Here is a 25,596-nt window from a genome sequence, read left to right as displayed (position 1 = left end):
CACCGGGCCACGGGATCAGTCCACGTCAGTGTGTAAATGAGCTCCTCATTCTTTTTATCAGTCGCATAAAGTCAGGCTCTTAACGGGTATCCCCAATTCTGGTCTCCCCCACCTGAAGCCAGAGTCCTGTTTCCAAGGCAGGTGCCCTGCCACGGTCTTTAACTGCCCCTAAACTCTACTCATTCATAATTGTGTCATCAGTTACTTAAAGCACCAGAGTTTGTGAAGGATTTCATTTTTTTTCCCCCCGAAGGAATGACGGCAGTTGTAACGTTATTGCTGTAATAATACCAGAATAGGTTAGGAATCTTTCCGACGCATGGAATAGAAATAGTGCCCAACTCTCTTAAACGAAAGGGGAAGTTTATTGGCCTCTTGTAAGCTGGGAAGTGGAGAGTAGAGTCAGCTTGGAGGGATGGCCGGCTCCAGAACCCAGACGATGTCATCGGGACCAGGTTGGTCTTTAATTCTTCCGTATCCTCCCCTCTGGAGGCTTATGCTCCAGGATTGCCCGTGGCAGGCTGGGCACCAGTTCTGTCCCCACCTCGTCTCGACCTTCAGGTCCAGGAAGTACGAATAAGAATCTCTTTTCCAGAAGTCTAAGCGACAGCCTCCCTTCGTCTCTGTAACAGCTCGGCAAGGCTATGCTGCAATGACAAATAGACCTCAAAATTATGTTATATTGTGTTACCATATATATTACATTGTATCATGTTGTATTATCTGTGTTATGGAATATGATTTTCTTATATAAACTATATAAGTACATTTCACTTTCATGTCCTATCCATGGTCATGTCCATGACATATCCATGTCATATCCAGGTGGAGACTCCTGGTCTCTTCTCCATCAGGTTGTTCAAGGATTCTGGCTCTTTCCATCCTGTGGTCCACTGTCCTCTAAGGCAGGAGTCTGTAGCTTTTTCTGTAAAGGGCCAGATGGTAAATATTTTAGGCTTTGAGGGTCTCTGTCACATAGACATTGTCTCCTCCTCCTCCTCCTCCTCCTCCTCCTCCTCCTCCCCCCTCCTCCTCCTCCTTCTTTTTGATAACCCTTTAAAAATATAAAAAACATTCTGAGGCACCTGGGTGACTCAGTCAGTTAAGCATCTGACTCTCGGTTTTGTCTCAGGTCACGATCTCCTGGTTCATGGGATCGAGCCCTGCATCGGGCTCTGTGCCGACAGCATGGAGCCTGCTAGAGATTCTGTCTCTTCCTCTCTCTTTGCCCCTCCCCCACTCATGCTGGCTCTCTCTCTAAAAAAAAAATAAACATTAAAAAGTTAAAAAATATATATATAAAAATCATTCTTAGCTGTGGGTCAGGCAAAAACGGTGTCCCACAGACCACACTTGGCCCACAGGCCTTAGCTGGCTGCCCCTGGCCCTAGAGCCTTGTCATCTGTCCCTGGGCAGTGGAAGGGCAAAGAAAAATCAGTAGCAGATACTCCTGCTTCTAAGCCTCCACTCAGCAGCCGCAGGCATCTCTTCACCTCATGCTCCATCACGCAGCCCCAGTCACAGGGCCACACCGATCTTGGCGTCTGCACAGGAAGAACAGGAGCTGGGCTCTAGTCTCACTGGCTTTCATAAGGTCGCATGATTATTATTTGATGAACTGGTGGGTGTATCGGTTAGTTTTTGCTGCGTAACAAAACTGTCTTCGTTTCCCTAGGGCCAGTGTAACAAGGAACGGCCAACTGGCTGGTTTAAAAGCACAGAAATGTATTCTCTCACCATTCTGGAGGCCAGAAGTCTGACATCAAGGTGCCAGCAAGGCCACGCTCCCTGTGAAATTTCTGGGTGATAATCCTTCCCTGCCATCCCCTAGCTTCTGGGGGTTCCTTAGCTTGTGGCCACATCACATGACCTTCTCCCTGTGCCTCCCCCTCCCTGTTTCTGTCTCCAGAGCTCCCTCTCCTTTCTCTTAAGGACATCAGTCATCGGATCTAAAGCCCACCCCCATCTGGTATGACCTCGTCTTAACTTGCTTATATCCGCAAAGACTCTATTTCTGAATAGGGTCACAGCCTCAGATACACGGGGTTAGAGCTTCAACATACCTTCCTGAGAGACACAACTTAACCCATTACACAGGCCATGCAGGCTTCCCACTCCGGAATTCCCACCCTCTCCACACCCCACGTTATGTGCACCACGCTGGCAATGCACCCTGACCCTGCTGCAGGAGCAAGGCACCAGGTAGGTTTCAGAGACGGAGTCCACTGGCTGTGCCCGATCCCAGGTAATGAGCAGTCTGTCCCTGGAGGTGTGAAAGCCAGACTGAGTTTGAGAGTCACTCAACTGAAGGAACTTAACTCGCGTGTGTTAACAAACTGAGGCTGCTGGGCTGGGTGCCGAAAGCTGAGATGATTACAGCCCTCCGGGGAGATAAACAAAAAAACGATGGCCTCAAAATGTGGTAGGTGCAATTGTAGGAGGGGAAAAGCACCAAAGGCTAAAGGAAGCCAGAGGTGGGAGAGAGAAAGGTTTTGGGGAAGGCCCTCTGGGGGGGTAGACCCAAGGCATTAGATGGGGGAGCTCAGAGGCAGGTCTGGACCGCGCGGACACGGATGGATACGTTCATCACGGGGGGTCAGTAACAAAGGCCCAGGGAGTGGACAGGCCCTGAGAAGGGGGGGGGTGGGGGAAGGCAGGGACAGGAAGGGGAGGAAGAGCGAATGGAGGGAGCCACAGGAGGAGCTAAAGGAACAGAGTTCAAGACAGAGAACAAAGCAAGCGAGAGTGACAAGCACAGTAACAATAGAAATAAAGCACAAATGATCTTTGTGTTTCCAACGGATTCAGAAATACATGTAAATACATTTGAAATGGACTCAGGGAACGCATGACAAACTGCCCACAGTGGGTGGGGGGGGGGGTCACTGGAGTAAAGAGGGGTGGACGAGGGGGATTCTAACCGTATCTGGAATGTTCTGATTTTTTTTTATTTTTTATTTTTTTCAACGTTTATTTATTTTTGGGACAGAGAGAGACAGAGCATGAACGGGGGAGGGGCAGAGAGAGAGGGAGACACAGCATCGGAAACAGGCTCCAGGCTCCGAGCCGTCAGCCCAGAGCCTGACGCGGGGCTCGAACTCACGGACCGCGAGATGGTGACCTGGCTGAAGTCGGACGCTTAACCAACTGCGCCACCCAGGCGCCCCTGTTCTGATTTTTTTGAAGGAGAGGGGGGCCTGGGTGGCTCAGTCGGTTGAGTGTCCGGCTTCGGCTCAGGTCGTGATCTCACTATTCGTGAGTTCGAGCCCCGTGTTGGATTCTGTGCTGACAGCTCGGAGCCTGGAGTCTGCTTCGGATTCTGTGTCTCCCTCTCTCTGCCCCTCCCCCACTCACACTCTGTCTCTCTCTCTAAAAAATAAATAAATATTAAAAAAAATTTTTTTAAGGAGAAATATATGTACATAGTATTTCTTTTGCTTCTTTGACACCCACAGAGCAAAGAGACAGAGCAGCTATGCCAAAATGGCTGCGCAGCCGTGGCCAATTCTGGGGGGCGGGGAAAGGCGGTGGTGGTCGCGTAATCTTCGTTCTTAAAACGAGCACATATTATTTTTCATAAACAAGAAGAGACTGGCTTTTCCTAAAAAAAAAAAAAAAGACTGAAAGCAAAAATGCCGAAGGTCACCTACTAACAGCGGTTAATTCAGAGTATGGGCCGTGTCATGTCGTTTTCCTGTTGGTCCAATTTCCCCAAATTAAAATGAGGCAAAGGATGGGGGCCAGAGTGGAGGACCCCAGCATCTGGGAGAAGGCCCAGAGTGGACAGCCCTATCTCCCTTGCTTCTCCAGGGACTTGACCTTGCACCGTTTTGGTAAAAGGGGGGAGAAGGAGGAGGAGAAGTTGGAGGAAATGAGGAAACAGGAGAGGGACGGAGGGAGGGGGGAAGAGAAAGGGGTGCCCGGCCAGCGAGCCCCATCTCCAGGGCTGGGGAGGGGCAGGCCTGGGCTCAGCCCCTGGTGCTGAGTCTTTTTTCTTTTTAATGTTTATTTTTGAGAGAGAGACAGAGACAGAGAGACAGAGCTCGAGCAAGGGAGGGACAGAGAGAGAGGGAGGGAGACACAGAATCCAAAGCAGGCTCCAGGCTCCGAGCTGTCAGCACAGAGCCCGACGCAGGGCTCGAACTCACAAACTGTGAGATCATCCGAAGTTGGATGCTCAACCGACTGAGCCACCCAGGCGCCCCTGGGGCAGAGTCTTATTGAGAATAAACCATCTTCTTCTTCCCAGATTGTACAGAGTGCAGCGTTTTCCTGCTCGGGGCTTTTAGAAAGAAGAAGAAAAAGTCTATCTTCTTCTGTATGTTTGTCTCACTCCAGGGAATTCTCTGGAATGGAGAAAGAACCTAAGTGGCATTTGTTCGCAGTGAAAAACAGAAGAAGAAGAAAAGCCCTGTCAGCTGGAAAGTGTCTGCGTCACCGTGAAGGGCCCTCTCCCGTGGCAGGGCGCCTATTATTAATACGGACGTAATGACATTAGGCCGCCCGATGAAGTCAGCAGCCCTGGGCCCCGCCACCCCTCATCCTGCATTTACAGCCTCATCTTTCAATTATGCTTTAATTTGAACATCTTCGACAAAGAGGCCAAGAGGAGAACCAAGCAGGTTTTAGCCTGGTTTTTTTTTTTCCTTCCCCGTGAAGCAAACGTAGCACATTTCAAACTCAAGGAGTCTGGGATCGCTCCCCAAATCCTGACACTCAGTCTTGAAAAAGAATTATGTGAGCCCTGTGCACCTGTCACCTGCGGTCCCTAATAATAACACAGAAGACTTTCAGAGCTGAGAGGATTCCCCGGGGATCCAATCCAGCCTCTTCGCTGACAAGCCGGGAAACTGAGGCCCAAAGGAGCCCTAATTTGGAGCCAAGCCAGACCCAATTCACAGAGTCTAGATTTCTAAACCCGCATCAGAAGGAGAGAACACCTCCGATGGATGTCGGTGCTTCTGTGGAGCCATCCCGTCACCACAGTAAGTGGAGGGGCCTTCGCCGTTCAGATGGGGGGCCTCCGGGGGCTGGTGCCCATCAGACTCCTCCTCCTCCTCCTCCTCCTCCTCCTCCTCCTCCTCCTCCTCGGTACCCGCCTGCAGTTCCCAGCGCCGCCACCAGGTGGCCCCAGGCATCGCCGACCACCGCTTCCCCAGGCGAGCAGCCTGGCTCCACTCCCGGGGGCAGTAAGTGCAGAAGGCTCCGTGTTCCCCGCCCTCCTCCCTCACTGTCTATTTGATCAGCTGAACCCTGGAAAGGTCGTGAAGTCTTGGGAGGTGCAGGAGCACAGGGGCTGGGGGCGGGGGCGGGGGGGGGGAGGCCTGCAGGTCTCTGGACCCTGTCACTTCCTATCTCTGAGCCTTGCCTCACTCACCTGTGAACAGGTGAGTACCTAGCCAGCTGCGTCCTAGAGTTATTATGATGATAATGGATGCAAAGCCCTGTGGGAATGGCTGTCCAGAAGTTTCCAAATGCCAGACTGTGAGTCAGAACCCCCCGGGGAGCTTGTTAACAAGATGCAGAAGGTTCAGAGCAGGTATGTCTACAGCGAGGCCCCTCCCTCCTCGCAGGCAAGCGGGTGACGCGATCCTGTCTGCCATCTCAACGCAGAATACTGGCGAGGGGAGAAGGTGTCCTGACCCTCCGCCCTGTCCCAGAGCTCTCCCCGGGGGCACCGCGGCTGTCTTCCCACCATGACACCTGCCCACACCGGGGATCACAATCTGGCAGGAGGCCGACATGGAGATTGCTAGCATCCTGCCTGGAAAGCCGTGACCTTGCAGTGGGACGCGGCTCACGCTGGGATGCTGTCACCCTCTGTGAGGTGCACAGCAAGACAGCAGTTACCAGCCGTCGCCAGAGCTTGGCGCTTGCCGGTGACTAATGCTACAGATAAAAGTAGATTTCAAGTCATTCCTATACAAACATCAGTCTCATCTAGGATTTCGAGAACGTCCTGGGGGTATGGCTAGCACAGCCATGCAGACAACCGGGTCCCACCCGTGGGCATGTGTCCTGCTGAGGCGGCCATGGGACAGTGGAAAAGACAGATTCTTTGCGCTTCAGGGGTTTAGGGAATGGCTCTTGGAGGAGAGGGCATTTGAGCTGGGTCTTCGAAGAGGTGAAGGGGCCCTCCGGGAAGTGAGGGTGTGTGAGAAAAGGGACAGAGGCCCGCAAAAGGCTGGGGAGACTACAGATATGTGGGTAGGGCCAGAGAGAGAGAGAGCAGTGGGCGGTGGGTGACGGGGCGGGAGTTCTGCAGGGGCTGTTCTGGAAGGCTTGTGCTTTGGTGACAAGAGCTGCCGGATGGCCCCTTGGGCAGGTGGGCCTGGAGCTGTGGCCCAGGGAAAGGGCTGGCAAGAGGAACCGGGGAAATAGTAAGTGTCAGCTCTCAGGGCCGTTCCCTCTGCAGAGGCGGGCAGGACGGATGGAAGAGGAGCGGGTGAGGAGGCGGCCACAGGTCCGGGGGTGCCGGGACCTGCTCTGGTGTGAGCGAAACCAGGGGCAGCTTCGCTGAAACTCCCAGGGGCCACAGAGGGATGAGCAGAGCAAGCAGCACAGCATAATTGGGACCAGCTCACTGTCTGACTTTGGACAAGTCCCTTCTTCTCTCTCAGCCTTAGTTTCTTTATTTATGTAGTGAAAAAAGGTGGATGAGGTGGTCTCAAAAGGCCCTTCCAGTGTGGACTCTCCAGAGTTGTCTAACTAGGGCATATCTTTGTTCCTTAAGGAAGGCCGCATCCTTAAGAATGATGGGGACCTCTTTACCGCATATGGGTCACTTCTGGACATGCCCTTCACACTGTCTGGAGAGTCTATTCATGTACTTCTGGCAAGGACTGCTGCATACAGTTGCACAGGCTACGCACTACACAACTCCAGGCACTGCTATCTCTTTAGACTAGAGTATGATGGAGCCGTGCCGTCTGCTGAGAGCATCCTGGCCATTCCATGGACGTGCCACATGCAGAGCACCTGGAAGGCCTTGTTCCGGGAGCCTGGAAACTGTCCCCTAACATGACTGAAGACAATATAGGAGCCCTGAATCAGGAAACCGAGGGCCTGAGTTCTAGGCTGACCTGCTGTGTTACATGGCAAAGCTGTCCCCTCTCTGGGCCTCTGTCCCTTTGTCTGTGAAGTAACAGGGACAAGCGGCCTCTGAGGCCTTGTCCAGTGACTGTGTTCCCACTGCCAGAACCACTCACCTCTGAGGAACGTGCAACAGCTCCCCCATAGCGGATACAAAGATCATGACCACTGCCAAGGTCCTCGACAGACTCCAACATTGAAAGGGCCACACGGCCTCTCCTGGCCCATCTCTGCCAGTCCTGGGAGCCGAGACTTTTCCGTGGGCCTACGTGCCGCAGAACAGAGCCTCCCCTGGGCTCGGTCCAACCCACAGGCTCCCGGGAGTCCCGGGGGATCATTCCATGCGTCAGCGGCTTCCCCCTGGTCATGGCCATGACCTAGGGCTTCATGACTGCCTCGGCTGCGAGGCCAGCATTAAATGTCCAGGCTGAGCGCTTGGTCACCACGGCACCTGACAGCTGGGTGGTTCTTTCTCAAACCGTCATTGTGTCCTTTAAATCCTGTGAGTGAGACAGCTGGATGTGCTGCTGAGGAAAGCAAACAGGGCATTCATCCTGGGGACTCTAGCCCACGGACAGGGTTGATGAGATTCATTGCTTTGCAGGAGCTCGGCCCCGTGACAGAGTGTAACGAACATAACGAACAGCATTCCCTCCACACCTCACAGTCTATGAAGCTCTTTCCACACTCATTAAGTCACTCAACAAACACGGAGGGCCTGCTCTGAGCCAGCTCACGGGGGCTGTCGACACGAACCAGCCCCGGTATTGCTCAGAACTGCTCACAGCCTGCCTGGCTCATAGCTCGTTTGATTCTTATGATCACCATGTGAGACAGGAATTATGCTCACCCCTCCTTTTGCAGAGTGGAAAACAGGACAGGAAGATTAGGGGACTTATCCAAGATCCCATAGCGAAAGGCCAAGCTAAGCCCTGAATGCAGGCAACAGACTCCAAGCCTCAGGCTCTTTGTCCCCTCCCAGGTGCTGTGGCCTGGAGTCAACACTTCCCCTTTCCTTCAGTTTCCTTGTCTGTACAGAGGGAGCCCTGGACGGGTGACCCAGCTCTGACGCGCACAGATCCTTTGATCCCCTGTCGAGAGCAGATTTGGCAAATAAGAGAGTCAGCTCCAAAAATCAAGTTGGCAGATCTAGATCTCTAAATCAGAGGAGACTCTGCCTGACAAGCCAATGGGGCAAGCAGGTGTTCGGGCCAAGTTTGAAATACGCACAACTCACCCTTATAAGCTATAAACACACGGCGATGCGAGTTCGTGCTGTCCGTCATCCGGCCTGTGAGTTGACGTCCGCAGTTTCTGAGCCAAGTTTCAGCCCAGAAGCAGACGTTCATTTCTCCCAGAGTCCCACATTGTAAATCAGGTGCTGGGCAGGGAGAGGGGAGCGAGGGGGCTGGACCTGGCCACACTGAGGACGGGATGGGGGGGCGGCCACAGATCGTGGAGGACCAGTGAGCCTCCACAACAGCCAGGGAGCTCAAGATGTCCCACCCACAGGGTCAGCTGCTCCTGCCCACGGGGTCTCGGTGTAGAGCGCTGCCTTAGAGCGGTGGGGGTTAGGGGGTAGGAGAGGCCCACTGGAATACCGACCCTGCTGTTAGGGTAACGGTGCTTGCCAACAGCTCCCCCTCCCAGAGCCACCCCCACTCTCCGTGCTGTTCTGTGTCCCCGGGAGGGTGATCACGCTTCTCAGTGGTTTCTCACAATGGCAGGCACATGCACAGAATGGGGGTACCAGAGAGAGAGTGAGGTTGGGTGTTTATTCCTCTGGCTCTTTCCCTTTCAAAGATGGCAGGGTCAGGCAGGCTGCTGTCCCCTGCAGCCTCTACCGAGTTTTGGTAACCTCTCACATTCCTTGCCCTTCAGGCTGAGAGGTGACAACGGCTCCCAGGTGTCACCAGCCTTGTTGATTTCCCTTAGCCCTGCCTATGACTTTGTAAATGTCCCCATTCTCAAACTTGTGATTTCTCCCAGGAGGCTGACAATGCAGCCATTACTATATGTCATAGAATCTAGAAATATCAACCTTGAGATGCACTCTTATGTCTATTTCCCACTAAGAATAAATCTCTGCCTTGGATCGCCTAGATGACTCAGTCTGTTGAACGTCTGACTCTTTGTTTTGGCTCGGGTCATGATCTCGAGATCCGTGAGTTCGAGCCCCACGTCGGGTTCTGCACTGACAGTGCAGAGCCTGCTTGGGACTCTCTTCCTCTCTCTCTGCCCCTCCCCCCCACTCGCACTCACACTCTCTCTCTCAAAATAAATAAACCTTTAAAGAAAAAATCTCTGCCGTAACAGTGACATAAATGAGACCCTTCAATGGTGACACTTCCCTGTCACTTTAAACTTTTTCATTCCATATTTATCAAAAACGCTATTTTAGATCTGTTTAGACCTAGAGGTTTTTGGTGTTTTTTTTTTTTTTTTAATAATGCATCCCCCTTGTGTGTACATTGAAACTAAAACATAAGCAAAATAAGTCAATCAAGGTATTCCCAAAACTTCTTCACACACTCAGACCCTCCTCTTGCCACGGAGCCATCACATCCACGTTTGTTCACACTGTACCAGCTCTGGGCCATCGAGGGCACTCGCGGTGCAGCATTCCTTAAAGAAGTGTCCCACTGTTGTCTCCGGGATTTTTCCCCAAGCCACTGCCCACATTCTGCAAATGCTTGTGGGCCAGTATGGGCAATGCCAAGTCTACCGTGACTATCAGCCGTCAGCATCAACTGTAAAGTGCGCCTCCGCTCCAGAGAAGGTAAAATGTTTGTGTCCGAATCAATGAAATATGAGTTTTAATTACATTGACCTTGGGTAAGTCAGTTTGCGTCTCTGGGCCTTCGTGGTTTCATTTGTAACAAGGTAACTTTGTCCAACTTGGATGCAATCGCAATCAAGATTGCAGCAAGTTATCTTGTGGATATCAACAAACTGGTTCTAAAGTTTATTTGGAAAGATTAAAGACCAAGAATAGCCCATGAAACACTGGAGAAGGACAAAGTCAGAGGACTGACACGACCCAACATCAAGACTTACTGTAAACCTGCAGCAGTCAAGACGATGTGGATTGGTGAAAAAACAGACAAATAGATTGAAGGAACAGAATAAAGAGACCAGAAATAGACCCACACACATAGTCAACTGCGCTTCGAAGGAGCAAAAGCAATGCAGTGGAGAAAGATAAGCCTCTTTAACAGGCACACGAAAAAAAAGAAAAGAAAAAAACCAAGGTCTACACGTTGACCTTATAGCTTTCATAAAAACTAACTCAAAATGGGGTGCTTGGGTGGCTCAGTTGCTTAAGTGTCTGACTTTTGGTTTTCTGCTCAGGTCATGATCTCACAGTTTCTCACAGCCCCTGCATTGGGCTCTGCACTAAGAGCATGGAGCCTGCTTGGGATTCTCTCTGCCCTCTCTCTGCCCCTCCCCTGCTCTCTCTCTCACTCTCTCTCAAAGATAAATAAATAAGCTAAAAAAAAAAAAAAAAACTAACTCAAAATGGATCATGAACTTCATAGAAAACACAAAACTATAAAACTTCTAGAAGGTAACACAAGTGACCTTGGGTTGGGCCATGGCTTCTTAAATCCAACACCAAAAGCACAATCCATGAAAGAAAAACTGATACGTTGGGCTTCACCAAAATTAAAAACTGCTCTGTAAAAAAACAGTTAAGAGAATGAAAACACAAGCTACAGACGGGCAGAAAATATTTGCAAAACATACATCTGATAAAGAACTTGTATACATAATATATAAAGAATGGTTAAAAGTCAACAGTAAAAAACGAACCACCCAAGATAAAAACGGGCAAAAGTCTGAACAGGCATCTCTCCAAAGAAGATACACAGATGGCAAATAAGCACATGAAAAATGCTCCACTTCATATGTCATCAGGGAAATGCCAATTAAAACAACAACAAGACACCACTACACACCTGCTAGAATAGCCCAAACCTGGAACATCAAAATCTGACAACATCAAAGGCTGGCAAAGACGTGGGGCAACAAGAAATCGCATTCGCTGCTGGTAGGAATGACACATGGTGCCGTCACTTTGGACGACAGTTTGGTGGTTTCTTACAAGACTAAACAAAGGGGGGAGTTGGAGGGCAGTAAAACTTGTCCGTATGATACTCTAATGGTGAATACGTGGCATTATACACGGGTCAAACCCATAGAATGTACCACAGTGAACCCCAACTACAGACTCTAGTTAATAGTGACGTATCAACACTGGCCCATCAATCTCAGCAAACATACCACACCAATGCAAGATGTTAGCAATGGGGGACACGGTGTGTGTGAGTGGGGCATGTAGGAGATCTCTGTAGTATCTCCTCAATTTTCTGTAAACCCAAAACTACTCTTAAAAATGAAGTCCATTTAAAAAACCAAGAAAGTGCATCTGTAGCTACCTCCTTGGGCTGCTGCGAAGTTTGAAAGAGACGACTAGGGACCAGCACGTGGTACAGGAGCTGACATGGGAAAGATAGTCAACGCCTGTCAACTGCTGGGAGTGTTGCAGTGGTTTTTGGCTGGGCTGGGCTGGATGGATTCTGTCCCACGCGAAGGCCATGGCTAAGCACTCTGCGGCTTACAGAGTCTACATAGACAGGATCTGAATTTCAAACAGCACTCGGTGTTGTAAGATGGTAAGAGCCAGACACAACTTACATTAGGTGAAAGAGGCAGGTGTCCTAAGGGAATGGGCCAAGCACGAAGAAGCAGGAAATGGGGAACTGAACCAGGTCAGGGAGCGCTAGCTCCAACACTACAGACCTGGTCCTTGCTTCCACGGACATGGCATTGTAGAATGCGTTCTAGAATGGCATTCTCCATGGATAGAATCTGATAGAAAGTGTGTGAGTTTTTTAATGGGAAAGATTAAAAATTTTTTTTTATGTTTTATTTTTTATATCTGAGAGAGAGAGAGAGAGAGCATGAGCAGGGGAGGGGCAGAGAGATGGAGACAGAATCTGAAGCAGGCTCCAGGCTTTGAGCTGTCAGCACAGAGCCCAACGTGGGGCTCGAACCCACGAGCAGTGAGATCGTGACCTGAGCCGAAGTCGGATGCTCAACCGACTGAGTCCCCCAGGGGCCCCAGGAAAGATTTTTTTTTTTTTAATAAAATGGAGGAATGAGCTATGCCAGGCACCTGGAATGAAGTGCCCTCCATTGTACGGAAACTTTAGACCCGCCAGGGAAAGGCCCTGGAGTTCCTGCACTGGGTCCCCCTCCTCCATTTTTCCCCTCAGCAGCCGGTGGTGGAGGGTGATGTTCACCCTCTGTGGTTCTTCTCTGTTCCAGAATGCACTGCAGGCACTGGGTCCCTTCTGGGAGTTTTCTGCTCTGGGAGTTGCAGACCATAGCCTCCTGGATGTAAGCTCCTACCTTTCGTTCCTTCCTTCCAAGAAGGATTGAGGCCTCGCAGTAATTGGAAGGAAGCCGAGTAAGGAAGTGAGGAACCAGAATTAGCAGGACAATTGGCAGGAGGGAGGAAGATGAACATTAAGGTTCGTTGCCGGTGGCCGGTCAGTGGAGCAGGGACCTGAAAGTGCCAGTCCAGAAACAACAGTGCTCGGGGACTTCCGAGGCGGCCTCTGGTTCCGCAGGGGAGGGGACACTGGCGTCTTTCCCTCTGAAGCAGCATTTTGGTGCCGCTGCCCTCTCTCTACCAACCCCACCTCGGCCATGTCCCAGGAGTGTGACTCTGTACTGTCCGTGTGACCTGCTTCCGAACACGCTGTGGTGAAAGTGACAGTGTCCGCTGTGACCCTAGACCTTGAGGCCTTGGGCACTTGGGCCCAGCGTCAGCACCCCCAGGCCTGCATGCCACACGTGGACAGGTGACCACATGAGGCAGAGGTGAGCCAGGTCCAGCCACCCGTCCAGAAATCAGCCAAGACTGGCTCACATCTACAGAGGGACCAACCAACATATACGTAGATGGGGGAGAAATAAAAACGGTTGTTTTAAGCTCCTAAAACTGGGTATTTTTTTACACCGCTATAGCTAACTCATTCAGGTATATTTTCTTTCTCTAATATTTGCCTATGGTACAACTCGGGGTTGGTAAACCAGGGCCCGAGGGGCAAATCCAGCCTACCACCAGTTTTTATTAATAAAGTTTTATTGGAACACAGCCTTGCTCGTTAATTTCCACATTGTCTCCGGCTGCTTTCAAGTACGTATGGCTTGTTTTGATTTGGATGTCTTGGATTACTAGGAAGCCCGAGCATTTTTCCCATGCTTTATTTCCTTCCTGGATCCTTTCTTTTGTGAATTCCTCGTTGCTCATTTATCTACCGGAAGATTGTTTTTTATGTGTTTGTTTACCAAGGCATGTAAGCTCTTTATGTAATTAAAATAATAATTTAAAAAAGCCCAAAGACCAGGTATTAGCCAATAGACAAATAAACAAACCAACAAACCAACAGATAAATAAAATATCGATCCACCTCTGTCCTGTGTGTCATAAATCCTGAAAACCTTTGCAGAGGCATTTCTGTCATTTAGTCGGGTGACTTTGTGCAATTCCCTCGGGCTCCTGAGTTTCCTCATCTACAAGACAAAAATAGAGAGATTTTGTTCATGAGGTTCTTCTGGAAAGTTAGCGAAAGCTGAAAACCACTAGAGAAGAGAGAGGTATTGTTGTCGTCCCTACCACCCACGCTCACAAACCAGCAGAAGTTAAAGCATCGAAAGCGTCCTGCCTGAGTTTAAGGGTGACACAGAGCCATGGTCTTAAATCACGTTCACGGACCCTGACGTAGCAAGTCAGGATGCTCTCAGGTACAAGTGAGAGAGGGCCCACCTCAAACAGGCTTAAGCAAAGTAGGAAATCTGTTGGCTCAGGTGACTGTAAAGTTCAGGGTTGCAGGTACAGCCAGATCCAGGACACCAAACAATGTCACCAGGACTTGCTTCATTGCTTTCCAACTCTTCAGCCAGCCACCCTCTTGATGCCCATAGATCCTGGCTTGCACTCAACCAGCCCGGCGACCCCAGCACAAAGAGCAGACTTCTTATTCAGTGCTTCCAGGAAGAGTTCCAAGGCCAGACTCCAGACCGGCGGGGGTCACGTGTCCTTCCCGAGCCAATCGCCGTGACCAGGGTGTGGCACCGGCTGATTGGCTAGGCCTGGCCGATGGACCGGCTGCCTGGGAACGGGTGAGGGTGGGTCCCCAGAGGAAAATGAGGGGCTGCTGCTAGACCAGGCGGGCCTGAGCATGGACAGGCACAAACCAGACAGCTCTGCGGGTGCCTGCGGGCCCACACGGGGCGCCAGGGGGGCCAGGCAGGCAGGGACAAAGCTTCAGGCAGACTACCTTCCTGTGTATCTGGTTTGTAGATTCGGCCCGCTGTCAGATTGTGTTTGGGGAGCAGCTGCTGCTGCTAAGTGAGTTTGGACATTCTTGCTGTGGACAAAGGGAGGCATATCCAGAGACGAGCCTGAGGGTGTGTCCCCACTGCAAGGAGACTCAGGACATGAGCACTCCTAGAATGAGCATTTATGAGGCATCTCCTGCGGGCCGGACCTGGGATTACAGCAGGAACGAGACAAAGACCCCTCCCTGGGGCTCACGTTCAAATTAGGCAGATGGCAACACGGAAGTAAGTCCATACTGTGCTGGGTCATGTGGCAGTCACACAGGAAACGGCACAGGAAAATGTCATAGAGCAATAGGGGTTAGGGGACACTTTGGATGGCCAGGGAGGGTCTCTCTGGGGAAGTGACATTTGAGCTGAGATCCTGGAGAAGGAAGCCCAGGAAAGGAGCACCCTGGCAGAGGGAATAGCACGTGTAAAGGCTCCAACACGGGACGGCGTTTTGTATATTTGAGAAACAGACGGCATCAGCTTCGGAGCCCAGTCAGGAAGGGGGAGAGCAGACGAGGGCGAGGAAGGGGCTCCGTGCCGCAGGCTGTACGGGCCCCATCAAGGACGTCTGAGCACTGGTCCCACACAGAGAGGAGGTACCAAGAGGTGGCGAGCTGGCTGTATGAGGCCAGAGCGAGGCCTGGCTCAAGGGTGTAGCTGTGACCGCTATCGGAAGAGGGTTTCAATTCCAGCTCACTTCGAGAGAAGACTTTCCCATCAGTCAGTGGCATCCTACTGCGGAATGGATGGCCTGGAGGTGGTGAGCTCTCTGTCCCCAGAGGTATGCAACCAAGAAACAGTGGCAGAACAGGCTAGAAAGCTGGGAGTGGATGACTCTGTGAGATCAGCAGAGAAATACAGAACCAAACACGATGATAACGCTTAACAAAGTTTACGGTGGCAAAGGGCCACTTAGAACATTTTAGCGGCAGCCTGCTGTGATCAGAGCAATCTCTGGAAATGATTTATTTACATATAAAAATGAGACATTTCTCAACAACCTCGAGACAGCCCCTGGGGCGAGGCTCTCATTGGACAGCGCCTCCCCCGGGTCCGGGCTGCTCAGCCCCCGGCCGCCTCCAGCCTCGGCAGGGGGCTGATTGCCTCTCTGAGGGGAGGCGGGCGGCTGCGGCCCGCCCTGCCAGCATTCCGGAGAGTTCCTTCTCCAAAATAAACCTCGCCTAAGCATTTAAATGTGCGGCTGAGCATGAAGTACAGTCAACAATTTTATTCCAAGAATGCAAATGAATCCCTGAGGGGCCAGGAAGAGGCGGAATGCCCTGGCCCAGAAGCTTTTTTTTTTTTTTTTTTTTTTTAGAGTGTGAGTAGGACACAGCAAATTCCACCGCCTCGAGCCAGAATTGGGGAAACTGAGGCTGGGGCATCAGCTCAAGGTCGCAGAGCCGGGAAAAGGCAGAGTGGGCTGGAACGTGGCTGCCAGATGCTTTCCACCCCGCATAGAACCACCCCACCAGGGCGCTATTCCTGTGCACAGAGCACGCTCCCCGATGTAGGCCAGTAGCCCCGGAAGGACAGGTAAGGCGATCATTCTGTGGAAGGGAACCACTCAGTGCACTTCCGCTGGGTCTGTTCTGGGCACCAGTGACCCAGGGGAAGAGGGCCAGTGCTCTCAGTGCCCTGGCAGCAGCATCTGCTGGGACCTCGTCTGGATGGTGCCTTCGGGCCTGGGTCCCTCGCAAGGCTCCTCCCGGACCCCCAGGAGACTAGGTATTGATTAGCCTGGGAACACAACTGGGGCACAAGAGGTAGGGGTGGTCGGCTTCCCTCTCTCTGCTGAAGCAAACGCCTGGTTCCTCGTTCCCTGGAGAATTATAACTCACTTTAAACAAGAAGGCGGATGGCTTTGTGGCTGCCTCCCCCAGCCTCGAGTATAGCACCACCCGACTTCCAGTTAGCATCATCAAGTCTCCCCTGACACCCGCCTCCTTCCAGGCGCAAAAAGTTTGCTCAAGGGCAAGGCACATTGTTGCACGTTCGTGAGCCCATTGATGGAATATACATTTATTACCGCCTGTTTTGAGCCTGGTTCCTATAATGATCATAGTTACCACGGGGGGTGGGGGCAGCCAATGTTGGGGGAAGGCAGGCATGGTGTCCCTACAGCAGAGGAAGAGACCAGCCTCTGGGAGGCTCAGTAGCCAGTGCAAAGTCCACCTGCCCTGGGAGCCCTGGAGATGGGGTGTAACCCAAGACTGGTTTCAAAGCCTGAGCTATGAATGCTGAGAGGCTCACCACAGTGGCAGCAAGGGCATTGCTCTGGGGGTTGCAAGAGATGATCTGTGAAAAGCAGCTAGTGTCCCTGCACCCAACAAATGTCAGCTCCCCCTGTAATAGGAGGTGGGGGTGAGGGGGAGCTGAGTCACACCCGTGATGTCCCTCTAAGAGTGGCCTTAAAGACTGACCCAGAGACCATGTCGTGGCCCCGTGGACTTGAGCCATAAGAGAGGTATCATGCCTTGGGAATTGGAGGTAGGGCGGATCCTGCCAGCAGAAGGAATCCAGGAAGGCTGCATGGAGAAGGGGGCTTAGGCTGGTCTGGAAGGCTGGGAGAATTTCAGAAGGAATAATTCCTAACTTGCAGAGGAAGAATTCCGGGCTGGCATTCTGTCTTCCAGCGTTTGCCCTTTCAGTGGGCAGAAGCTGCCACCCTGGTGGCCCTGGGATCAATCGCCCAGTCGTTGCTGTTCCTTCCCCAGTTAGTACCAGAGCCCTCCAGGGGCCAGGCCTGGCTCTGTGGGCCTGAGGACGTGCAGGCCTATAGTGCCTGGTCTCTGCTCTTTCCTCGGGCGCCTTAGTTACTCGCCTCTTCTCTGCCTCTGTGCCATTGACTGTGAGCCTCCTGAGGGCAAGGACGGGTCTTGTCCAGTGGCATAGCTGGGCCTGGCACTTGTTCAGCACTGAGCAGGTGCCTGGTGGCCTTCACACGGTCACGCCTCCTCCTTCCTGCTACCCACGCCCCACACCAAAACACCGAGACCCTGAATCCAAGCCCAAGGGTTCTGTAGGCGGAGCAAGTTCCCCTGCAGCTGGGAGCCTCAGCTGGCTCACCTGTAAGATGGAGACAAAGGATCCCTGTCCGGCTTCCCTCCGGAGCTCTGGCAGATGGCAGGCGAGGTGACTCACTCAGGTGGGAGCCCTTTTGAAAAGTAAGCGACCCTCTCAGACTCTCTATATGTGCACACACAGGAAATGTTGTTTTTTTTTTTTAATGAACTTGAAAATATTAGAATCTTTTGCTTGCTTTTTGCCTGTCGAAAGTTTTGTTTTGCCAAATCTTTTGGAACATGAACTCTGGAATGAACTACCTATTAGCTAAAAGCTGATAATTGATTATCAGTCAAATAGCCTTGATTAAGTATCATCTGCCTTGTGCGGGGGATGGCGGGGGGCCCAGGGAGTGCAGCCCTGCTTGGAGGAGCTCATAATCTCAAGGGGTAGGAGGCAGCTGACCTGGAGGGTCAGAGAGGAGGCTGTCACTCAGCCTGAGGGGGGAGAGAGAGAGAGAGAGAGAGAGAGCGAGAGCAAGCAGGAAGGGGCAGAGAGAGGGAGAGAGAATCGGAAGCAGGCTCTGGGCTGTCGCACAGAGCCTGATGCAGGGCTCGAACTCACGAACCGTGAGATCAAGACCTGAGCCGAAATCAAGAGTCAGACGCTTAACTGACTGAGCCACCCAGGCGCCCCCAGGCCAAGTCTCAGAGGATGAGTAGGAGACACCAGTGAGGACGAGAAGGCAGAAGGACAGTGCAGCCAAGGCCTGGAGGGGTGGGAGAGAGTGAGAGGGGCTCACAGGCACCTGGGCTTCAGTCTCTCACTTGCCGGGGGCCCCTTTCCATTGTAATATTTGTCAGTCAAATAAAAACATACACTCATATCGAGTTTTCTATCCACGATTGTGTTTCCTTCCTTAAAGGAACTCCCCAGGCTATGCTTCCAGCCCCCGGCTTTCCCAGAAGCCTGTGTAGACCCGCCCTGTATAGAAACCTTGTGTCACACCAGACACCTGGGCTTAGGTGACAGGGGCCGGGGAGGTGGTGGTGAAGGAGCTTAAGCAAGGAAGAGCCCAGAAGTGTCAGGCGTCTCAAACTTGGAACGTCCCGAATGGAAGCCTCCAGCCACTCTCCAGATCTCTAACCAGACCCTCCCCCCCCCCCCCAGCTCTGAGCACTAAACGTGACCTTCCAGGTAGATGCTCAGGTCGGACCTCAGGGGTCATCCCTGTGCCTTCCTCCTCCCCACACCCAACCACCAGAAAGTCTTGTCTGTTCTGCATTCCAGAATTGCCCAGTCCGTCTGCCCTGGGTATCCCCCCAGCTCTGCTCCACACCGGAGCATCCGCACTGCTTTCTCTGGCGGAGGGGGAGGGGGGGGGTGTAGCTACCTGCATTTTCCTCCTGAACCACAGCCATGGCCTCTGCGACCACCACCATTTCCCTTCCTGCCCCTGCCTGAGATTCTGTTGCGAATAAACCATTCGTCAAAAAGCCAACGAGCTGCCCAGCCAGCCACGTGGCTTCTTCCCCATTCTCACCTGCCTGTCCCCCACACTGACTCCTACCTCCAGGGCACACGGCTCCTGGCTTCTTCCCCGCCCCCCCCCCCCCCCCCGGGGTCCTGCCGCCTGCCTTCAGACGGGGGGACTTCTCTGCGGACTCCTCACGCTCATCTGTACCAGCGACAGAACCACCTCCTTCCCGCCCCGCCTGCTGTCCTCCCGTGAAATAAGATAATGGTTCTAAACTTGTTTGTTCAAATTGTACAGATGTGTGAGATGGAGATCCAAAGACGCTTCGGAAGGCTGCTGAACACAAACACGCTCGCGTTGGCCCTCTGCTGGCAGCAGCCGGGTGCGCGGAGATGATCAGATAAGCTGCTTCTCGGTCTTTTCCAACATTCTGAGCCCGCAATTCACCAGGCCAGGTGCCAGACCAGGTCCTGGGGACCCATGATGAGGGTGGAAGGAGTAGGGCTTCTGCAGGATGAACACCCCCCGCCCCCCCCCGCCCCCCCAGGAACATAAATTACTCATCATGGCCATCTGCACTTGCCGGCCACCTCTGTAAAAGTCACTTCCACCCGGGCTGTCCCGTAAGTAACTTGAGGACATGAGGAAGAAGTCCAGGACTGGGCGTGGCAAGCCTACGTCCCCGCTCCCCACCCCCAAGTCCTCTGTTGGAGATCCCAAGAGGCCTCTGCACTCTGCCTTCCGGAACCCCTCCTCCCAGCTCCTCTGTCTGTGCCTGCTGGGACCGGCTGGTGGCTCCAGCTGGAATGCCTTCTTCACTGATCCCCCCCCCCAAGCTTCACCGCCTCAGGGAGGCCATCGCTGGTCTCCGAGTGGGCTGGCCTCCCTCTGTGCTCCCATGAACATTCTGTCATTAATGATAAATTCTGGGTTTACTTGTCAACTCATGCCCAGGACAAATATAGGGGAAAGACCTAACTCATCGTTGTGTCTCCGACCCCAAACCGAGCCTGGCACATAGTAGGTGTTCAGTGAACATTTCATGAATGGATGAATGGATGAATGAGGAAGCATCACTTTCAGCCAGCTCTGTGTGGGGCTGTCCACATCTTATTACCACCACACCCATCTAAGCCTAGGAGCTAGGTTTTCCAGAATCCCCTCTGTCACAGGTTAAATGGCATTTCCCTCAAATCCATATGCTGAAGTCCTAACCTCCAAGACCTCAGAAGGTGACCTTCTGTGGGAATCGGGTCCTTACGGATATAATTAGTTAAGATGAGGTCATGCTAGACTAGGGTAGGTCCTTAATCCAATAAGACCAATGTCCTCATACAAAGGGGACACTTGGGCACAGACTCGCACACAAGGAGACGGCCCTGTGAAGACAAAGGCAGAGATCGGGGTGATGCTCCTACAGCCGAGGATGCCAGAGGTGGCCAGCAAACCCCAGCAGCTCGGGGAGGAGCCTGGAGAGGGTTCTCCCTCCCAGCCTCGGAAGGAAGTGGTCTACTGCGACACCTTGATCTTGGACTTCCGGCCTCCAGGGCTGTGGGACAATACGTCTCTGTCGTTTAAGCCGCCGGGTCTGGTGCTGTTCCTGCAGCCCAGGGAACTAATGCAGCTTCCGGCTGGGTCTCACCAGTGTGGCCAGCTTAGCTCCTTTGAGACTGGAATGTACCGTCATTCTCAGGAAGCCATGAAGATTGGGGCCAACCACTCTCTAAGATGGGGCGTTTCTCAAGCCACCCCATCTGTGAGTGCTGTCTGTGGGGACCCCGGGCACCTAGCCGCTCCCCTGCTCTAGGGGTCTCGTGCTGAGGTTTGATGAGTTTCTCTGAGCCTCCGGGCCCCAGACCCTCCCCCACTCAGCAAACCTCCCCTCCTCCACTGCAGCCCTGTTCTCGCTCGTGTCCCCGACCAAACGCAGACTGATCCAGACTTCAGAAACGTCAGGATGTGGCCAAATGCTGCCCTCACTCTTTAAGGTGACACGTTCTTCATCAAAAAGGCAATGAACGGGCCACCAGGAGTGTTCACTCACAGTGACAGTCACGGTGACAGGCGCTCTGATGGACGAGCTTTCATCTCTCCGCTGTTACGGCGACTCCCAGTCATGCCCACCCGAGAGAGAGCCTTCTCTCCGGGACGACCCCGTCACTCACCTGGCAGAAGCAGGTCCTGTGTCCTGCAGTACCCGTGTGCTGCTTACAAAGCTGGAAGGGCTGAGAAAGCCTTGCTGGGGATGTGTGGGGACCAGTCCCAGATGTCGGGTGGTCTCGAGGGCAGCGTTCGAAACCACCTCCCATCAGATCCAAAGCACACTCGGCCACACGCTCCTATTAGGTGTCCTGGAAGAAGGTTCCAAGAACCAGGTCATCAGGCACGTCTCCCAGTGAGGAAGGGACAGTGCTTAAGTTTCAACAGGTACTTTGAAGGCCTAGAAACCTCGAAGGAGCCTGATGAATCCAACACAAAGCCCACAAGGGATCCTCAGGCTCCAGAAGTGTCCACTTTGCCCTTGACCTGTCCTCCAGCACGCCTAGGGACACTTCCCTCCACCTGCAGGGCATCTCCAGCACCTGGTACCCCAGCACTGGATCCTTCCCCTGCCTTCACACCTTTGCACTTGAGTTTCCACCGCCTTGTTTAGTCTCAGGCCAAGAGGCAAATACTACCATTCCCCACTTTCTAGAGGGGAAACGGAGTCCCAGAGGGGCTAAGCATTGTGCCTGACGTCACACAGGGAGTAGGCGGTGAAGTTGAGGGCGGGCCTCGAGTGGGAGCTCATGTGCAAAATGCAGATTCCTGGGCCTCGCACCAGGCGGTTTTGATTCAGGGTCTCTGGGTGAGTCTCAGGGACAGATGAATCTGTTGCCGCTGGCTCATGGCCCGCATGTGGGGTGAGGGGCTGGGGGTGGGGGTGTAGTAAGTGATCCCACCCATAAAGAAGATCTTTCTTTATCTGCCCACCTTCTCCCAGCAGCTTGCCTTCGGGAATCTCCCTCCGCACACTCCAAGGCGTGTTCCAGCTGACCCCCCCTTTGCTGTGATGGCTCAAACCCCAAGTCCTCCACTCACCAGCTCTAACACACCGGATGAGACATTTAACCTCTTCTTGTCCTAATTTCCTCCTCTGTAAAATGGGGAGCACGCTGGGACCTGCTTCAGAGCGGTTACGAGTTTGAAATGAGTTCAGATACGGAAAACACTTGGAACAGCGCCTGCATGGTAAGCTCTTGATAGATATTAGCTGTCTTTATTATTACAACCATTCATGTGGTTGTTATTACTGTGGAGCTATTTCAAGGGTGTCTGTCTTGTCTACACAATAAGATTGTAAACTTCTGAAGTGTGCAGAGCTTAGCACAGGCTGGGCCATACGGTAGATGATAAATACTTAGTGTATAAATTAATCATTAAATGCATAATTAATCACATCCTGTAATTAATATATGAAGGAACAAATGACAATGACCAGGGTAACAACACTAAAAAATAGTATTATTGATCCCTTGATGGTCACTTAATACAGACCAGGATTCCATTTCTCATCGCAGCGAGAAAACTGGGGCACAAACTGGGGCACAAAGAACGTAAGCAGTTGGTCCATGTTCTTGAGCTACTAAGTACTTGAGCTGTTTTTTTACTCCAAACTTTTCCGGGGCAAGAACTCGTCTCTTCTTAACCACAACACTGTGTTGGTTTTCTCTGATGAAACTGGAAAAAGTTTCAGGCGGGAGGTGAATAGCAAAGTTGCTACAAGTTGCTTGCTAGCCTCTCCGGGGGAGTAACTGAATCTTGTTTAATTTTGTTTCCTTAGCTTCAGGAAAGGAATTCACATAAAGTAGACACCTAAGGAAATGAGCATTGGGTGAGTTTGCATGGATGGGTGGGGTGCATGGATGGGTGGGTGATGGATGGGTGGGGTGCATGGACAGGTGGGTGCATGGAGGGTGGGTGCATGGACGGGTGGGGTGCACGGATGGGTGGTGCATGGATGGGTGAGTGTGTACATAGATACATGGGGAATGGCGGGGTAGGGTGATGGGTGGATGGATGATGGAGTGGAGAGAGCAGGTGGGTGCATGAATGATGTTCAGTTGGAAGGGTGGCTGAGTGGATGCACATGTGGGCAGATAGGAGTATGATGAGCAGGTGGAAGGATGGGCGTGTGGCTAAGTAGGTGGCGGAAGTGAGAGCGTGTCCTCTCCGTGTTATTCTGCAGAGTGACACTCAAAGGACCCCGAGACAGGGAGACGTGGAAAACAGATGGGCATTTGGGGGTGAAAGAAGCCGAAAAATCGTTGCTGGCAGTGCTGTTCCTGGAAGGGAGACGAAGGCGGGAAGACACATTTGGGTTACAGGAAGAGGCGGCCCCTCATGCAGCATCTTTAGTCTATAAGGGCCCAGGGCTCTGCACGGAGAGCACTAATTGGATTTCATTAAAGCGAAATAGATTTCCTCGCACTGGAAGAGCCAGTTCATTAATTTCACACATGCTCTACTGGAGGAAGGCATGGGGAAGGGCAGCCAGCCCCAGTCTCCCCAGGCTAAGATCAGAGCTGGGAGCCCGCTGCAGTTTGGTGCAGAGCCTGGAGTCTGAGCGCCTGCTCCATGCCAGTGCCTGGGCTGGCCATCGGGGGTGCAGTGATGAACCAGATACAACCACCACCTCCGGTAACTCGGTCTTGGAGGAGGCAGGCACACAAGGCAGGGCGTGCACAGTGACAGGGTGCTGGACCAGGGTAAGCAACATAGAATGTCTGACCCGTGCTGCTGGGGGTCCTGGGGGTAGGGTGGAGGTAAAGAGCAGAGAAGGGAGAAGTTGGCCCAGCTGCCCTAAGGCTCACGGGGCCATGGTTTGCACGAAGGTTTTCATGCCCAGAGTGGGCAACACCAAGGGAGGAGAGAAGCAGGGATGCTGGGGTTCATCTAAAATTCTTCGAAAATATTCACTGAACACTCATGGTGTGTCAGGTGTGTTCCAGGTACTGGACATCCCGTGGAGCAGACCGACCCGGTGCTGGAGCTGAGAAGAGTGGTCTGGGCCGGAATTTTAAATTGGGGACATTTGAACATATAAAAAGGTGGTCAATGCCCCGGTCCGGATGACGTCACCAGGGGAGAGAGTAGGAGGGGCCGGGTCATCTTAGTTCTTTCTTCCTCTCAGAGCAAGGATTCCTTCCACGCCTTCCACTGACAGGTGGCTCCCCAGTCCCTGCTTGCATGCCCCAATGACAGGGAGCTCACTACCAGCCAAGCCAGTCCTGCCTGCTTTTGGAAGTCCTGGCTGTTAGTTAAATTCTTTTGTATGCGGGCCAAAGTCTCCCTTCCCTTTTGATTTTACTCCTTTGTTCTGATTCCATCTTCTGGAGACCCGGCCCGTCCAGTCGGCTCCCTCTTTGCCATGATCTGCTAGAACCCACAGATGTGGTTCGCCACACCTTCCTTCTTCTCCGATAGTGGGGCCCTGGGTTTCTTCTGAGGGTACCGCACCGTCCCCACTGCCGTCTCCCCTCCCAGGAAGCGACAAAGTCTTGTTTTAACGTCTGAACCGTGGCCTTAGAGACCAGAAGAAGAGGGGACACTTAAAACTAAGAGACTTCCCTTCTGTGTCTTTCTTAAACACACCCGGTTCCTTCTGCCACTCTTAGCTGCCTCAGTGGCTACCCCAGATATTTTTGTCTCTGGGTTGGGGTCTTCACGCTGGAGTTATTTTAAAAAATTTGCTTATTTTTGAGAAGGAGAGGAGAGAGAGAATGAGTGAGGGAGGGACAAAGAGAGAGGGAGACGCAGAATCCGAAGCAGGCTCCAGGCTCCGAGCTGTCAGCACAGAGCCCACAGGGGGCGCGAACTCACAAACTGTGAGATCATGACCTGAGCCGAAGTCGGACGCTGAGCCACCCAGGCGCCCCTTACACAAACTCTTTATAACAACATTGGACCCAGCAGGACTTCCCTCTTTGAGCGGATGCTTTGGCAGTCTGAGTTGCTTGTCTGCTCTCAACCTTCCCTCAGTGTGATGTAGCAACTTTCTCCTGCCAGCGGTGACCCTGAGGGCTTCAGGCCAGCCCAGCCAGCTTCTCTCCTGCCTCCTCTCCCCACACAGTCTTACCCAGCAGGGGAGAGGCTCAGGCTGTCCGAGTTCTCTATGAAATCTCGGGGGCAATAGAGGACTGTCCCAACAGGCCTGGGTTGTCCACACCTGGCACATTCCAAAGAGAGGTCCGGCCCTTGATAGGCTCCTGAGAGAAACCCTCTGAGCCCTTGGACTATTTATTCTTCCTGGCAGGAGTGTCTTTGGGCCATGCTGGACAGTCCCCACAAACAAGGGGACTTAGGATGGAGACTCTGGGCCACATGCTATCATATCAGTCTGACGTCTGGGAGACTGAGTAAGGTCAGCCATGTCTCCGTGCGGAGCTGGGCACCACGGCACCACGGTTCTCTGTCGCCCACTGTTGCCACACGAATCAGGCACCGTGTGTAAGACTCCACTGGCAGAGGCACAGGGAAGCTGGTGCCTCGTGTCTCCTGGACCCCACCCTGCGCACCTTAACCCCTTGCTGATTTCAGTCTGTGTCCAGTCGCTGTCACAAACCACAGCCGGGAGT

General features: G+C 52.6%; 2 long non-coding RNA genes across 2 annotated transcripts; one reads left to right on the top strand and one right to left on the bottom strand.

Annotated features, from left to right (window-relative positions):
* Positions 1 to 13,459: 13,459 nt before the first annotated feature.
* On the bottom strand, positions 13,460 to 14,184 carry LOC105260678. The gene is made up of 2 exons (XR_002158936.2): positions 13,931 to 14,184; positions 13,460 to 13,677 (listed from the first exon to the last, which is right to left on the bottom strand). It is a non-coding gene; the product is annotated as an uncharacterized LOC105260678 (long non-coding RNA).
* A 112-nt stretch (positions 14,185 to 14,296) lies between these two features.
* Positions 14,297 to 24,784, top strand: LOC102900003. The gene is made up of 6 exons (XR_002158934.3): positions 14,297 to 16,032; positions 19,277 to 19,434; positions 21,966 to 22,210; positions 22,803 to 22,853; positions 23,208 to 23,727; positions 23,960 to 24,784. It is a non-coding gene; the product is annotated as an uncharacterized LOC102900003 (long non-coding RNA).
* The last annotated feature ends 812 nt before the right edge of the window (positions 24,785 to 25,596 follow it).

The sequence above is a fragment of the Felis catus genome, chromosome B3 (genome assembly GCF_018350175.1).
Source record: "Felis catus isolate Fca126 chromosome B3, F.catus_Fca126_mat1.0, whole genome shotgun sequence".
Lineage (NCBI taxonomy): Eukaryota > Metazoa > Chordata > Mammalia > Carnivora > Felidae > Felis > Felis catus.
Note: the sequence above shows the minus strand (reverse complement) of the source record. Positions and strands in the feature narration are given on the sequence as shown.